Source organism: Mirounga angustirostris, unplaced genomic scaffold (genome assembly GCF_029215605.1).
Source record: "Mirounga angustirostris isolate CCGP_5_RB_7025 unplaced genomic scaffold, mMirAng1.0.hap1 SCAF_7, whole genome shotgun sequence".
In the NCBI taxonomy this organism is placed as follows: Eukaryota; Metazoa; Chordata; class Mammalia; order Carnivora; family Phocidae; genus Mirounga; species Mirounga angustirostris.
The window spans coordinates 33,475,770-33,492,074 of NW_026991715.1; the positions used below are offsets into that span (position 1 = coordinate 33,475,770).

At 57.6% G+C, this 16,305-nt stretch overlaps 1 protein-coding gene and 1 long non-coding RNA gene across 3 annotated transcripts in view; one reads left to right on the top strand and one right to left on the bottom strand.

Moving 5' to 3' along the window:
* Positions 1 to 35: 35 nt before the first annotated feature.
* Positions 36 to 14,315, bottom strand: LOC123857097 (uncharacterized). The gene is made up of 4 exons (XR_010413023.1): positions 13,117 to 14,315; positions 12,700 to 12,967; positions 8,673 to 8,825; positions 36 to 512 (listed from the first exon to the last, which is right to left on the bottom strand). It is a non-coding gene; the product is annotated as an uncharacterized LOC123857097 (long non-coding RNA).
* CXXC5 (CXXC finger protein 5) overlaps positions 12,064 to 16,305 on the top strand; it is a 34,875-nt gene continuing 30,633 nt past the window's right edge. The window contains exon 1 of one of the 2 annotated variants that reach the window (XM_045893551.3): positions 12,064 to 12,632. The gene's annotated coding sequence lies outside the window, so the exon portion shown is untranslated. Of the gene's footprint in view, positions 12,633 to 12,665; positions 12,796 to 16,305 lie in introns of those variants that run through there. The other variant, XM_045893561.2, reaches the window with a different exon arrangement.

The window sequence follows — 16,305 nt, forward strand, 5'->3', positions numbered from 1 at the left end:
CCAGAGCGTGTGGCAGGTCTGGCTCTCTAGTAGGGGAAGTGATAATGTGTGGCCCCTGTTGTGACTGAGTGTAGCAGTGTTAGTTGTGTTTGTGACACTTGAGTGGTGTTTCCCAGGTGTGTGTAATGGCAGAACAAGTTTGGTTGCTGGGGTGAATCAGGTTCCTGGAGAGGAACGGACCTATCTGGAGAGCGTGAGCTACTATTAAATAGTTACAGTCATTATATTGATAGGCCATACTCGTAACTATTAATGCTCCTAGGACCCTCTTTGTTTCGAGTGCTCACGCCCTGCCTGGCCCTGTGCTTTGCCCGTCCTGTCCGAACCCTGTGAGTTCACGCTATTCTGCCTGTGCCGCAGTGTTTGTTGACTGTGCCACATTATACTCACGTTTGGGGATGTGATGTAGCTGCATCTGTGTCTTATCCGCTGAGGTGCCACCTGTAGTGCTGTGTGGACTCGTTACGTGCTCGGGCTCTTGATCCCGTTCTGTTGCCAGGATGGGTTGTTGCCTAGAATGACACCCAGTTTGACAGCGTTCTTTGAAGTGGTGGTGAAGACATATAATTTGGCTGTGTGACTTTTTCGCTTTGTTGTGTGACTTTGTTGTGCAGCCAGAATATGTAACTCCCTCCTGTTGCCTGGTTTGAGACCAGCAAGTGGAATGGATGACTCATTTTGTGTCCTAGTGATATTGTGGGTGTCTAGTGTAGGGTCATAGGTGGTGGTGGTGGGAGGGCCTGTTGTAGCAGGGCGAACTGGTGGTACGATGGTGTGTCTGACTCTGTGGTTGTTACGTATCTGTGACACTACTGTGCGTGTCCAAAGGAACCATTTGTTTGACCCCGTTGTGTTGAGACTTATGGCACAAACTGTTGTGTGGTGTAACTCCCGTGTAGTGAGTGTGCCTCCTTTGTGGTGGCAGTGGCCCTTAGTGGTGGTTGCCTGTACGGATTGTGTGTCCGTGTGACCCCTCTGTGCCGCTGTCCCCCTGAGCAGGTCTGTGTGTTGTTTGACCTCGGTGCGGATGCCCCCACCTCCGCCGGCCCCGCCGCCCCTCCCCCACGCCGTCCGCCAGCGCCGCTCGGCGATCGATCGCCATTGATTGTCCCTGACGAGCTGCTCCACTTTCCAGCCAATGTCAGGAGGGGGGATCTCCGCCGCCCTGGCGGTGTCATTTCCACACACTCCCTGGGCTGCCGCCAGCGCGGGCGCCGCCAAGAGCCGGCCTGGATCGCCTGGAGCGCGGACCGGACCGCCCACACCTAGCCAGGACGCCCCCGACGGGGCGGCCCAACCCCCCCGCTGCCGAGCCTGTGGCCCTGCACCCAGGCCCCCCACTCCCCGGGTGGGTGGATGGTGTCACTGCCGGAGTTTGAGCTGAGCCCGAGGAAAAGGAGGAGGGGGGCCCAGTCGGTGCGGCCCGGGGGTGGGGGGCACCGCCGTTTCCTGCGGGGCGGAGGCGCCGGCGGGCCAACTTTGCCGGGGCCCAAACAGATGCTAATGATTTTCCGGGAGGCGCCGGTTATCTCTGGCCCCAGCCAGCCGGCCAGCGCTGCCCAGGCACAGACACCTCCCCACCCTCCCTCTCACCCCCAAGAGGCCCGCCAAATGACCGCCTGGACACTGGGGGTCGTAGACTCTTTGAGGAGCCCCCAGAACTCTGGCTGTGGGGTAATGCTTGCTCCCTGTCCACCCAGGACGTTACTATACATTCTTATGAACCCTTTCCCAAAGCCGCTTTTCCAAGCAGGGGAAAGTAAGGCTCAGAGAAACCCTGCCCAAGGTCACACAGACCTAGCAGCTGCTCAGCTGAGTGGGTTACCCTCTCTTAGAGCCACCCTGTTGGGGACTCGACAGTCCCTCATCACCCAGGGGCTGAGCCAGTTTCCAGACTCCCCGGTGGAAGTGCTGACGTGGCTCTGGGCAGCTGTCTGGGGCCGGGAAGCAGGGCAGATGTCACAGAGCCCAGGGGAGGAGGCGGCTCCGCGGGGAGGGCCAGGAGGGGGAGGGCAGGCAGGGCCTCTAGCCTGGCCAGACACGCCTCCTCCCCCTAGGCCTGGCTGTCTGTCTGCGGCTGGGGCACAGCCATGGGCCTGGCTGACCCGCCTCCAAGTCTAGCTCCAGGTCCTCTGTGTGGCTATTGACAAGTGCTGCAACCTCTCTGGGCCTCGTCCTCTCCTGTCAGAGCATAACAGCACCTGCTTTGCGGGTGTGAGCCTCATACGAAAGCAAAGGTGTGCAAAGCCTCCAATCCAGTGCTGGGCACACTGTTCCTGCTCAATAAAAGTCAGCTATTATTGTTGTTGTTGTCTTTGCAAGTGGGAATTCAGTGTGTCCAAAGGCAAAACTGAGTCCTGAGGGTGCCAGCTGGCTTCAGAGGTCATTCCAGCCAGCCTCCTGCCTTGCTGCCCCCGGCCCTCTGCATTTCTCATGCCTGTCTAGCTTTGTTCCTTCTTACTGAAGTGTCAGCCCCCCTCAGCTCTGCCTGCTGCCAAGCTGCCCCCACTCCCTCTTGTTGGTGTGGTTCCCTCCTATCTGGCCGCCACATTGGGTCCCTCAAACAGCACAGCCCCCTGGGAACAGCAATCGATGGGGCGGAACAGCCTCCCTGACAGATGGACCCACGGAGGCTGGGCTGCTTCAGCAGAGCTCCCTAGGAAACCAGAGATAGGAGCTGAGCCACCATGGCTGCCTCCTAAATAGAAATGAGAGGGAGCGGGGAGATGAGGAGGAGGCCAGAGCTTCCAACCAGCTCCAGACTGGGCCAGGCCTCCGGGAACAGGCTTGGAGGGGCAGGGCAGCCCCTATGCTTTGTCTTGGGCCCAGAATCATCTTGGGGAGAGGGCCCTGTGGAGCTTACTTGGTAGGTGGGATGTGTCTGAGTCCCCCTTCATGGGCAAGGGAAGAGTTTTTCCAGGCCCCCTATCATGGGCAACAAACCCAGAGGATGGTGGGTATGTAGGTGGACAGGCAGGAGGCTAACCACCATTCCTCAGGCCACAAGGGGCTTTTAAAGCTAGAATGGCAGAATTACCTTCTCTCCCCCCGGCGGGGGGGGGGGGGAGTGTGATAAGCCTTGACCTCAGAGAGAGAGAGAGGGGTGTGTGTGTGTGTGTGTGTGTGTAGAATGACTCCTGCCTCCTACCAGGCTCCCAGTTTAGTTGGGGAAGGTCTTTCCAGGGTTTTTTCAACCTCAGCACTATTGACATTTTGGGCCATTTAATTATTTGTCCCATACATTGTAGGATGTTTAGCAGCATCCCTGGTCTCTACCCATTAAATGCTAGTAGCAGCGGTTGTGACAACCAAAAATGTCTCCAGACATTGTCCAATGTCCCCTGGGAAGCAGAATCAGCCCCAGCTGAGAACCACTGGTCTAACCTCAGGGCCAGCCCCCTAGGTTGGAAGGGGTGGCCAAGACCCACGGGGATGCCAGAGATCCTCTGCAATAGTGGAAGGGGAGGTTTCCAAAACGGCTTTGTCCCCAGCTGTCTCAGGCCCAGGAGGGTGGGAGACACCCCCCCCCCCATGGCCCTAACTGCCAGGTTGGAGGGAACCATGCTCGCCTGAGATGGCAGGGCTGTTGGCGTCACTGCTCAGCTGCGCCAGGCTTCATGCCAACACCTCACTGCTGAGACTACACAGCATGGGGGCGGGGGAGCGGGTGCGGTCATGGGGGGTACTCAGGCTGCCTGGGCAGCCTTCTGTCCAGCCAGTTTGAGATGGGGGGAGCCAGTTTAGATGATCAGCCTCCTCCCTTCCCTTCCCTTGGTGTCCTGGCAATGTCTCTGCTGCCTCCTTGTAGGCTGCTGTTGGGCTGGGGGTGGGGCTGGCAGGCCTCAGAGCCCGTGGGGGCTACTGCCTGGAGTAGGAGGATTGTGGACACAAGTCCAGTGGGCCCAGCCAGCTGACAGCTGGTCCACCTGAGTGCTGAGCAGGCCCCTCCAGGAAAGGGAGGGAGGAAGGCTCTGTGGGCTGGCTAAATGGTGCCTGAGTCTCCCAACCCACAGGCCCTAGAGCCAGACGACTGGGGAGGGGGCTCCCTCTGGAGTCATCTTCTTCCTGCACAAGCAGGCAGGCAGACAGGCAGACAGGCCTTGAGGTGAGGGAAAGTTCTCTGGCGCAGTCTCACTGCTGGGAAGTCCCTACTTATGTCTAACCTACTTCCTTTTCTCCTATAGCATCTGCCCTATCCTGGACTGTGTGCTCTGGGTCCGGCAGAATAAGAGCCCAACATTTTGGGTTCTCTGGCCAGCATGTGTCCTTATTCCCGGGGAAGAGAACCCTTACCTATAGGGAAAATTTCATTCAGAATACAAGTCAGCGGGTCCTTGTGTGGGTAGAAGAGGGTGCCTAAGGGGCACGGCAGAGGGGATGGAGAGAGGCATTGGTGCCAGTTGACATACCAAGGCCCACAGAGAGCAAGGTTTCCCCAAGGCACACTGAACCCAACACCCAGCCTAGGGGGTCCCGGAGTGGGGAGGAGGAAGTGGCTGGGAGAGGGGCAGTGCCTTTGTAACCAGAGATGACCCAGGCGGGCTGAGGTGGCAGCTTGGGGCTGGGGTTTAAAATAGCGCCTCGGCCTGGCCGGGATCGGGTTCGGGTCACCCACAAGGCAGCGTGGCCACAACCATCCAGCTCGGGTTTCTTGCCTTTCTTGATTTGATGGAGGACAGGACTACACAGGTAGATGGGCCTAAGAAAAGGGGTCCAGGCACTGCCACAACAGTCCTGACCAGTCTGTGGCCTGTCTCCTTTCTTCTCCACACCCAACCCCATGGGACACATCGTCCCAGCCAAATTCTGATGCCCTCCCTCCTCTTCAAAAACCATTTATCACCAGTTGGGGCCCAGGCCCTTGACAGAGCATGGAGATGAGTAAAGCCTGACCCTGTCCCAGGCCCTAGGAGTCCTGGCCCCCTGGGAATGCACAGAAGGGGGAGGGTGATTAGTATTTAGCAGAGACCCTCCATGTTTCACTGAGGTCCTAGCCTCACCCTGGAAGTCCTAGGACAAGGGAAGCAAGGGGCACAATGATCCCCACAGGCTGTAAGAGAAGAGGGTTAGACTTCAGATAAGCCTTCCATTGGAGAAATGGAGGCGGATACGATGGGGAGGGGAAAATGTCCTCTCAAAAGCTAATGATTATCCTTGAAAACTCCCAGGGCAGTTTACTCCCCCAGTGTTCCCTGGAGAGAGGGACCAAAGAGAATGACTTGTCCCCTCCCTCAAGGCAGAGAGCCCTCAGACACAAGTCTGAGAGGGCATTCTGGTCCAAATAGGGTGTCTACTTCCTCAGGCTGACCCAGGGAATAGGAAAGGGGTCAGGAGATAGGAAGGGGGAAGTCCCCTTTTTAGTTTTTCAAAAGAAGTAGTTAGTTCTAGCCCTGCCACACCCCATAATGCTATTGGAAAAGGGGAAAGCTACCTCGAACAATGAAAAGTTCTATCTAACCAGAATCCTTTCTGCCCCACTCTCCCTTGCTAGAGTTTCTGGGCCCCTGGGGGCACTGGCAAGCTCTGGGCAGTGGCTCCTGGGGCCTGGCAGGTAGGCTTTCTCCGAGCTTTCCCTTCCTTCCGCAGCCGTGGGTTTGAGTGGGAGGCAGTGACACAGGAGGCCGTTAGCTCAGGGCCCAGTCCCCTCTAATGGAGCTCACGTATGTCTAAAAAAGTCTTGTATATCTTAATGATTTCTCAACAGCCCCTGATTGAAGCATGCCCAATTTAGCCGTGCCGTAAGTAACTTTTTATATTTCCTTGGGGAATCATTTCACTTATGAATCTTTTCTGAATCTGCAATCTCGATTAAAAGTTGACTTTTTTTTTTTTTTTTTTTTTTTTTGGTCTCCATCTCCTAGCGAAAGGGGTGGTAGCACCATCAATCCTCCCTCATTAGCCTGTCTAAGGCAGGAGAATTCTTGGGGGGGGAGTTGTGTGTATAACAAACAGCGAAGTCTCCCTTGTTGTAGCACCTGGGGGGTATGTGGCCTGAGAGGCAGCTGCAGGAGGGGCTCACAGAGGTGATGGGGGGCACTGCCGGTCTCCTGCCCAAATCACACACATACACGCCCCCCCCCATTGTTTCACTGGGGAGGATAGTCCAGCCCATTCTGCCTTAAGGTTGTCTCTTCACCTGTAGCTTAGGAATTTGAGGAGACAGAGAACCCTTCAAGGGCTCAGCTTGAGAGCACAGAGCTGGTTCAAATCCTGGCCCTGTTCCTGTATTGCTGCCTCAGCTTCAGTAAGTCCTCTCTTACAGCCTCCGTTTCCTTATTTGCAAAACGGGAATGTGATTACTAAACGGATAACCAAGCACAGCGCCTCCAGAAAGGCAGCCTTTCTTATTTCCCTTGGGGGACCCCACCACCAGGAAGCAGGATGGGAACAGTGCTGAGGGTCCTATTCCAGTTCTGAACAGTATCTAGCTCTTTTCCTCAGCCCATTCATTATCTAGTCCTGGGGACACTCCTTGAGGTGGAGTTGGTGGGACTAGCATAATTACCTCCCTGGGGAGAATAAGGTCTGGCGAGGCTGGGACTCGCCCAGGGGCTGCCCCAGGAGGCCCACCCCGAGCTCCTGCCTCTCTTCCCTAAGAGGCAAAGGTCAGGGCTGCAGCAGGAAGGCTGGAGGGCAAACAATGGGGAGCAGCTCTGAACTTTGAGAAGGGCCTCCCCATAGACACCCTCCTTGACACCCCCCACACCTCCCTCCGGATAGTCAGGGGAGGGACTTCCCCAGGTGCTGGGGCCTCTGGCTCTGACCTCTCACCTCTGACTTCTGGCCCCAGGTAGGCGCTCTGAGAACCAGAGTCACGACTGAGGAGACCGGAGAGCAGTGGCTGTGGCTCTGGGAGTTAACGATTTACAAGGGGCCCCTTCCTGAGGCCTCCCTCCTCCCAGGCCCGGCAGGCAACCCGTGACTGCCCAGGCGGCTAGACACAGAACCAGTCCCGCCAGTTCAAAGAGGAGTTCGTCCCAGGCCCATCCTCAGGCACTTGCCTGAGCACCCCATTCTCTGGAGTCTGAAGGCGAAGGCAGAGTAGAAGTTGGTGGGTGGGGTCCTCTGGTCTGAGGCTAGGTCCTGTTCTCAAAAGTCCCAGTGTAAGGGGCATTTCTGACCCTGCTTTGCTCTCAGGGCCAGGTCTGTGAGCCCCACCCCTCCTCCTCTAGCAGGGCTTCCCCATACCACCCCACCCTAGCCCGCAGCTCTTGGGTAAAGCATTTTCAGGCCAGGCTGGCTTCTGGATGCCGAGGGCACCCCTTCCTTTGGGCTCCGTGTAGGGCCTCCAGGTTTAGGACTCTCTGCCCTCCCCCCTCCAACAAGGCCCCATTCAGTCACCTTCTGGCCCCTCCCTCTTCCTGATGGGGTGGGGAGGGTGCAGGGAGCCATAGCTTTGGCCTCAGGGACCTCGCAGTCACACTCCCATAGTAGAGACAGTTGAACCATGAATGTGCCTAGAGAAGTCAAGGGCGACTCTCAGAGGCCTGATGTTCCCCAAACTGTCTCCACTCCCTTTCTTCCCTCCATACACAGGCGGAGTTCCCTGTGCCTGGCAGAGAATGGGCCTATGTCTGGTTGTCTGGCATGTGCGTAGCATGTCTGCAAGTCTGTGGCAAGGGAAAATACAGAGTGTGAGTGTGTGTGTTGGCCTGGTCTCTGCTCCCTATCAACTTCACCCCAGAGTTATTTTGTTCTGTGACTGGAGTTCCCCCTGCCCCCCACAGTGCCCTCCTCCCTTCTCGCATTTATACAGCTTAGGTCCCAGCTGGGGTCACCAAACTGACTTCTCAGGGATGAGTGGGCCTTGGCCCCCTAAGAGATAGACCTGGCTTTTCTGAAATTTCTTTTTAGTTTCACACCTCTCTTGTTCCTTCAAGGGTCATGGTGGCAGGACCTAAGGGCCAATAGTCACTACATGAGGGCTGAGACCCCAAAGGCCCGAGCCTATGTCTCAGCAGTTAAGCCTCTTTCTTCCCCTGCCCATGTCTGCACCCCCCAGTCCTGCCCTGGGATTTTGGTTGAGGTCACAATCCAGTGTGACCCCACTGAAGGTTATCCTGTACCCTGCCCTGAGATAGGGCGCCAAATGCCCTTGCTCCATCTTCTTTGATACAAGTGAGGGAAGCAGGGCCCAAAGAGGGACAGACATTAGAGCAGGCTTAGGATTGGCCATCTTGATTGGAGACCCTAAGGCCTACACCCCTCCCTGCGCAGCCACTTCCTAGTCTTTGGGTGTTTAATCAAGGACCATCATTAGTTGATAAATGACAGTCCTGGAAAAGGCAGATCCCTCAGACAAGGCATGGATTTAAATCCAACTTTTGCTACTTTGTAACCTTAAGCAGGTGTCTGAGCCTGAGGATTAAATAAGCATATGCCCAGAAAGCAATTGGTGTGGGGCCACACACATAGAAGGTGCTCAGAACGATGTGGGCTACGATTGTTACTACTGTCACCAACTTAGTGCCAGGCTTTAAGTGCAGGGCAGATAGAAGATTCTCCTTTTCACTCAGAGCTCTCATGGGTGCTGGTAGTGAGGGGACAAGGAGACAAAGGAACAAATAAAAACTATGTGCAATGTGGTCACTGTGGCCGCAGGAGGGGACAGATGAGGGGCCCCGAAGCCAGGCCACAAACTACAGTTCTGCACATGCACCGCAAGAAGGCACCTGGTAAAGAGAGTAGCGACACTGAAAGACAGTCCATGATCTGCCTTCAAAAGGGTGTTCCTCAGGTGGGGCAGCTGGCTGGCTCAGTGGAAAGAGCATGCGACTCTTGATTGCCGGGTTGCGAGTTCAAGCCCCATGCTGGGTGTAGAGATTCTAAAAATAAATAAATAAATAAATCAGAGATAAAAAATAAGTAAATAACAGATGTGTACCTACATCTGCCAAAGGAGGGTACTTCTTTGCGTGTGTGCTAGGTAGCCCTGTGAATACGGGGCCAAACTGAGGCTGGGAATGGAAGTCAAAGAAGTGGGAGGTGACACATGCTCTCAGTCTTCCGTGAGGAGTTCCTGAGATAGGCTTGATTAAGACCCTCCTGGCCGGAGGGAACAGTACATGCAGCCACAGAAACTTGAATGGGACTTTTGGGGAGGCTGAGGGGCACCACCAGTGTTGGGTGGTGTTGGTCAGCGGGGCTGATTAGGGAAGCCAAGCTGTGCCGGTGTTGAGGGGTGGGGGGTAGGGGCTTGGGCGGAGCCTTATGGGTTCTGAGGATTCACTATAGGAAGCGATGCAGGTGAATCCCAGGGCAGATGTGTATGCAAGAAGCTTCACTAGGAGCAACTTTGGGGCCAGTCTCATGTACAGTTCCTCATCAGCTACTACTGCTGAGACTGAGGCAAGGATTAAATGAGCTAATGTACCTTAGCTGTTTAGCCTGATGCCCTGCCCAGGGTAGGGCTTCATAAACACCAGGTAGGGATATTATAACCAGGATCCAGGGGAGCAGTATGCAGGGTCCTGGACTGATAGGGAAGGGTACAGGGCTCCTTTCTCTCCTCAAGGTGCTGGAGACTTAAGAAATTTGATAGCTGAAGCTAAGCTGATTGGTTGAGTAACACTGTGAAACCTAAAGATTCCTCTTTGGAGGCAATGAGAGAGAATAATGAACCAGGGTAGCTTCAGTTCTTGTAGAAAGGGTCTGGGGTAGGGATGATATCCCCCAAGGCCAGAGACCTCCCAGCAGTCCTTCCTGGGTGCCCCCACTTGTCTCATTTGTTATGGGGAGAGTTCTATGTGGATGGCTTGTGATGTTTCCTCTTCATGTTGTATTCTCCATACGGATGATTCTGCCCCTCTCCTTTCTGGTCCTACCTGGGTTGAACTGGTGAGGGTCTGACCAAGTCTCCCTGCAGTTCTTAATTTCCAGGAGAAGGGGAAGGCTCCAAGATCCAACTTCTAAACTGGGCCTGGCATATGCCAATACCCCTTGCCTGAGAAAGTCACCATCGGGATCATTTGGCTCATCTTCATTGCAGCCTGCAGCCCCTTGGCCTTTGCCCTCCTGACTTGGGAGGTTGGGGGGAGGGAGAGGGTTGCAGAGGTCTTTAAAAAAAGGGGGGGGATAATTAATAGTAATTCCCTTAGTTGGGGCTACTACCCACTCTCCCCCATGAAACCCAGCATGAAGCTTTTTTGGGGTGTGCAGAACCTGATTCTGCACTGACCCTTGACTGGAAGAGCCCTGCAGGATTGAGTTTCATTTCTTTGCTCCTACTCCTCTGAGACCTGCTGCTAACTCCTGGGGAATAGGTCTCCCCTCACAGTCAGTGCTCAGCTTCCCCAGAAAGGTAGGTAGAGGTAGGCTAAGTACTCGGAGATCCTGGAGCATCCAGACAGGGGACCCTGCCTCCTTTTTCCTTAAATGGTCACTGCCCAATACAGTACCTGACATTCAGAGTGCTTAAACTCTTTAAGCAGTTTAGGGGTGATAATCTGGAGGTGTTCAGTTGTCTTAAATCTGTGTTCCCATAGCAAGTACCTTGCTTTTTACTTACATGGTATGTTTGCTTGGGGTGGCTTTGAGGAAGGGTGCTGGAGAGAAGAGGGGAGAGGAGTGGAGAGGAGAAGAGAGGAGGGGTTAAACACCTTCCTTTGGTGCCATTCTTGGCATTTGGTTAAGGGTAGTAGGACACTTCTCAGCATTTGTGGAAGGGAGGTAGTGTCCATGATGCGTGGAGAGGGGTCTCTGCCTGTGGCTTGGGAGGCCAGGATGAGTAGAGAAGTAACACATTTCAGATGAACTCTGCCCTTGGACACCTCCCTAACTCCCCTATGCCTGGCTGGGTCAAGGTCCCAAGGCCAAATTTGGAATGCTTGGAGAATGGGCACCAGTGGCTGCTCCCGGAAGACCCAGGCCCCAAGGCCCTCTCCAGCCTTGGGGACAGGCTGGCCACATAGAGCAGGAGAGGAAGCAGTGAGGTAGGAGCTGGTTTCGGTTCTCCCACCAAGGCCGTGCCTGTGGCTGGAGGCACCCAGTAGAGGCAGTTAACTCCCTGTTATCTGGGCCGCAATCGATTTGGGGCTGTACATTTAACCCTAGGCAGACTTCCCCAACTGCCCTGCCCCTCCCCCATTAGGGTCTCCAGTCTTTTTTTTTTTCCTGCCTGGAGGAAACATAAACCCACCCTAGGAATTCCACAGATTCAGAGAAACTTCCCACTTTGGGATTATCTGCAGTTTGGGATTATATGAGCCCGGGTGGGGCTTGCTCTGTGGGTCCCTGAGGTGAAGAGAAGACATCTGCAGCTTGAGGATTAGCCCAAGCTGGGCAGATACAGGGGGCACTGAGTGAGGGCAAGGATATTCGGGCACAAATCTGTACCCACTGGGCTTTTGTTCTCTTTCAACCAGTTTCTATTGAGTGCTGCTTTGTGCCAGGCACTGTTTCAGGCTCTGAGTTTGTAGGCCATGGTCTCAGGGAACCACAAGGTAGTTGCCTTAGCCCCAGGAGTCAGGGCTGGGGCTGGGGCTAGCGTAGGAGACAAATTGTCCTTCTCAGGTCGGTTTTCTCATCTGTAAAATGGGGACAGGAATCTCCGCCCCTTGTCTCCCAGGGAACTAGAGCCCACTGAGTCCCAGACAGCGCTAGGGGAAGGGTGGGGTCTTTGAACCCAGTGTCGCTCCAAGTGCCCTAGGCTAGGAGTTCCAGGCCCATCGCGCACCTGAGCTGAGGGGCGCGGCCAAACCCTCCCTACTGGTCCCTGTCGCTTCCGGCCCGCCGAAGAGAGGGGCCAGAGGGACGGCGGGTTCCCCCGTAAGGTAGGTTGCCAAGCCGTGCATCCCTCACAAAATAGGGAAGGTCCTTTTATTTTTTGTAAAGTTGCGGAGAAAAGAGAGGAAGACGGGGCGCGCTGGGGGAGCTGAGCCTGGGCCGACCTCGTCAGAGCGCGGGGAGCTCGAGGCGCAGTGGCTGCGGCTCCGGCCTCAGAGCCTGCGGCGTCCAAGTGGCCAGAGCTGCGCTGGGAGGGAGGCGGAGGGAGGAGGGAGGGGAGCTGAGGTGGAGGGGGGGGAGGAGGGAGCGTCGAGTCCGGTCCGGGTTTTGCCGGCAGCCCCCGGGCAGCGTTCAGAGCTCCTGCCCGGGCGGGCGCGCGGCGGCGGCGGCGGCAGAGGCGGCGGAGCCTGAGCGGGGATGTAGAGGCGGCGGCACTGGCGGCAGCAGAGGCGGCGGCGGCGGCGGCGGCGGCGAGAGCAGGCGCCCGAGCCGAGCGAGTAGATCGGCCAAACCTTGCCCCCCGAAGCCGGGCCCCGCGTCCCAGCCCTGCCCAGCCCGCGCCCAGCCATGCGCGCCGCCTGCTGAGTCCGGACGCCTCACGCTGCGCCCTCCGCCCGCCGCGCCGCGCTTCGCTCGGGGGTGATTAGTTGCTTTTTGTTGTTTTTTAATTTGGGCCGCGGGGAGGGGGAGGAGGGGCAGGTGCTGCAGGCTCCCCCCCCTCCCCGCCTCGGGCCAGCCGCGGCGGCGTGACTCCGGCCCCGGACCCGGACACGGCGGGCGGCGCGGCTGGAGCGGAGCGCACCGCGGCGGCGGTGCCCAGAGCGGAGCGCAGCTCCCCGCCCCACCCCTCCCCCTCGGCCTCGCGGCGGCGGCGGCGGCCGTGGCGGCTTGGACGACTCTGAGAGCCGGTAGGTGTCGGGCCACGGCCCTCCCCCGACCCCCCCGGAGGCCGGCCCCCTCCCCTTCCCCGCCTACCTCCCTCTCCTCCCCCGGGGCCCGGTGCGCGGCCGGGGCCGGAGTTCGCTGCAAGTCGGCGGAAAGTTTGGCGGCGCGGGCTCCCCCGAAGTTCAGGTGCGGAGAGCCAGGGACGGGGAAGGAGGGGTCCGTGTTTGGGAGGGGCGGGGGGCGCCCGCAGCCTGAGCCACGGAGCCCTGGAGCCCGGGAGCCCTAGCGCCGGTGATCGCTCGGTGGCCGCTGCTATACCCAAGCCTCCCCAAGCCGCAGTCGGCTCGGTCGCAGATCACTGAGTACAGACAAAAAGAGGGGTTTTAGGGTCGGGGACTGCGGGTTGGGCGCCGTGCGTTGGGGCCGAGGCTCTCCCTGCGGGGTTCTGTCCCCTCCCCAAGTACCCGAGCTTGAGGGCTCTGGGGCGGCGGGAGCTCGGGTCCTCACCTCTCGGTGTTGGGCGGGCGCTCCGCCTGCGGGGGCGGCTGATTGGAGATCTGCGGCGCACACTCCCCCCGTCGGACCCCTCGCAGCCCTGTGTTTTGGGGGCTACGGTAACTGCTGCCCTGGACCACGCGTGGCTGAGTCTCTCCCCCCCCCCCCCACTTGGAGGGGGCGGCGGCCACTTCTACATTTTCCCTCCGGTTCCTCGCCCCCGCTGCCCGCGGGGTGCCTGGCGGGCTGATCAAGTTTGACCTTTTTTTTTTTTTTCCGTCAAACTATCACCCCCCCCCCCCCACCTCCGCTCCCCGCGGCCTCTCTTTCCCGTCCTCACTAGCCTTGGGGAATCTTTCAGTCTCCCGAGCCCCGCGTGGCCAAGCAGCGTGCAAAGCCAGGGAGGGAGAATGGGGGTGTTCCTCTAGCTGCGGAGTGTGGGAGGCGGGTGTCCCAGGCGCCTGCTTCGCTGCACTGGCCCCAAATTTACCCATGAAGTTCGGCCCCAAGCCCCCCTCCCCTTTGCTTCCCTAGAGCGAGGGGCTGAACCACCGCGAGAAGAATGTGTTAATTTTCTTGCTGGGGGAAGTTGTCCTCTCCCGGAATGGGCTGCTTTCCGGCGGGGAGCGCGGGGTGCGCCTGGCTTTGTTTATTTGTAGGATCGACAGAAAGTGAGTGACCCCAGTTTATAAATGGGGGGCTGCCTCCGGGATCTGTCAGAAAAGCTGAAGCGCCTAGTGAGGGAGCAAGATAGCTTCCCCCCCCCCCCCCCAGCTCGTAAGGGGTGCGCGGAGTTGGGCTGGTGCCATGGGCTGCAAGGAGGCAGCAGCAGATTTGGGGGGTTCTGTAAGGGACTCATCCGGAAAGACCCACACCTTCCTCCAACTGAGACGGGGGTCTGAAGGGCTGGCAGCCGCGCCCTACTTTGCCCCCTGGATCCTGGGTGGTCTTCGAGTCGCATCTTCGCGTTGGGGGAGAGCTGAACCGGGATCCCGCGAGCCAGCCTCTTGACCTCCGCCTTTCCCCGAGCGGCGGGCGCTGTTCGGAGTCCTCGGTTTTGTGGTGGGCCCCCCCCACCCCCCGCGCTTGCTCAGGAAGCGCTGGGGAGGGGGGCTTGTGTGATCGTTCGGCCCTCGCCCCCGCCGGAGCCGCCCCGGGCGGCTGGCAAACAGAGTCCCTTTCAAGTTTTCCGCTGGGGCCGCCTGGCGGGGGCTGCGTGCGCGGTCGCTGCGGACTTGTTTGGAGCGCTATTTGAACGCCCGGCGCCACCTCAGCTGCCCCGGCCCGCGGGGGCGGGGGTGTCCTTCCGTGCAACTAAGAGCATTTAAATTAGAGGTTTTTACGGGTCGTACTGGCCTAAGCTTGGCGTGAGCCCCCCTCCCGAAAGACCCCGTATCCTGGGTCCCAACTGCCGCAGGAAACCTAGGAACTGGTACCCCAAATCTTTTCCCAAACCCCTTTTTGAGAGCGATGAGGGGGAGACTGAGGTCGGTGCTACCTACTACTGCGTAGTGTTGATTTAGCAGTTTCCCTGGATGAGACTCAAGCAAGAGCTGGGGGGGGGGGGGTAGTGGCCCGCTCTGCAGCTGTCACCCCCCTCCCAGAACGGAAATCGTTCTCTCCTTGGGGAGGAGGGAGAGGGGGTGATTTTTGTCCTGGGAAGGAGTGGGAACAGCTGAGGAAAGGTTGGCCTCTGAGTTCTCAGTCAGCCCTGGGGAGCTTGGTAGAAGCACCCCCACCTCGTCTTGGCATGAGCTGGGGCTCTCCCAGGGAAGCGCCTAGCCAGCCTTGTGGCTCCCTTTCCCAAGCCCCCTCCCTTTCCGAGGTGGGGGCAGAGGTTCCTCTGCAGAAGACAGACCCTTGGCTGACTGGCTGTCCGTTGGCGCCTTATTTATGTGTGTATTTGGGCCCCGCTGTTTTCCCGGCTCAGCAGGTGACCCTGGCCTGGGCCTCCTATCTCTCCCCCGACAGAGCCTGTTGACTTACCCGTGGGCCAGCGGCCTCGTCTTTATCACGTGAGGCCTGGAATGTCCACCCGGCTGGGCTGGGCCGGGTGGGGGAAGGGAGAAGGAGGGGAGGATTCTGCATCCAGGGCCCAGGCCAGCCCAGGGCTCTGTTCCATGGGCTCCCACTGTGAGCCCCCACTCTTGATCCCTCCTTCAGCTTCTTGCCTGCCTTCTACCCATTTGGCAAGTATGAAACTGAGGCTTATAGGAGTGTGGCAAGCAGGGTTGTATCTGGATAAAGAACCAAGTCTCTGGGAATTAAATACCTCCACCTTCTTTAGAGCCCCACCTAGTTATTTATGGGAGAGTGGAAGGGAATGGGGGGTCTCTCTGGGGGGTAGGGGTGTGGGCTGGGCTGAGGTCAGCTGACTTCTAGGATGCAGAATAGGGTGGAGGAATGAGGGGGTGTACCGATGAGCCAGGCCCAGGCCTGCTGTCTGGTGGGGTGACCATTAAGGCAGAACTAACTCCCCAGTCATGGTGCTCTGGAGCATGGCCTTATTGACCAAGGATGGGGCAGGGCTCACTTATTGTTGTTACTGTTATCATTACTGTCTATTTTTTATATGTAAATAACTTATTCATTGCCCCAGTGTGTATTTTTTGAGCACCTACTGTGTGTCAAGCCCCACCTTTCTGGGGCTGCTGAAATGAATCACTTACTGGGCCCTGCTCTGGAGGCCGGCCCAGGGTAGAAGCTCCTCCCTCTTTCCCCACCCCCTGGGGCCTGAATTGGGGCTTCCCCCCCTTTATTCTGGTGCTCTCCCTCCCTGATCCCCACCACCTGGTGCTGTCCTAGCCTGTGTATGTGTGCCTGTGTGTGTGAAGTGTCCTTGATTAAGTGTATTAATAGTTAAACTCTCACTCATAGCTGGAACTCACCAGACCACAAAAAGCCTCCCCAGTTACTCACGCGCTACTGCCCAACAAGAATATCCCACTCAAGTTTTTTTTTTTTTCTTTCTCTTACTTTCCCCTTCATTCCCCCCAACTCTGAGCCCACCTCCCAGGCTACAGGCAACGAGAAAGGGCTGGCCCCCTCAAAGACCCAGGAATCCCCCAACCAGTCCACCTGCCCCCTAAAACCCAAGGCAGTGCTAGATGAGGTTGTGTGAGTCTAGTCTGTTGGTCTGGGATTTGGGAAGCTAGGTGGTATGTGGGCTTATGACTCAGGGCATGTCCTATCTGTGAATCT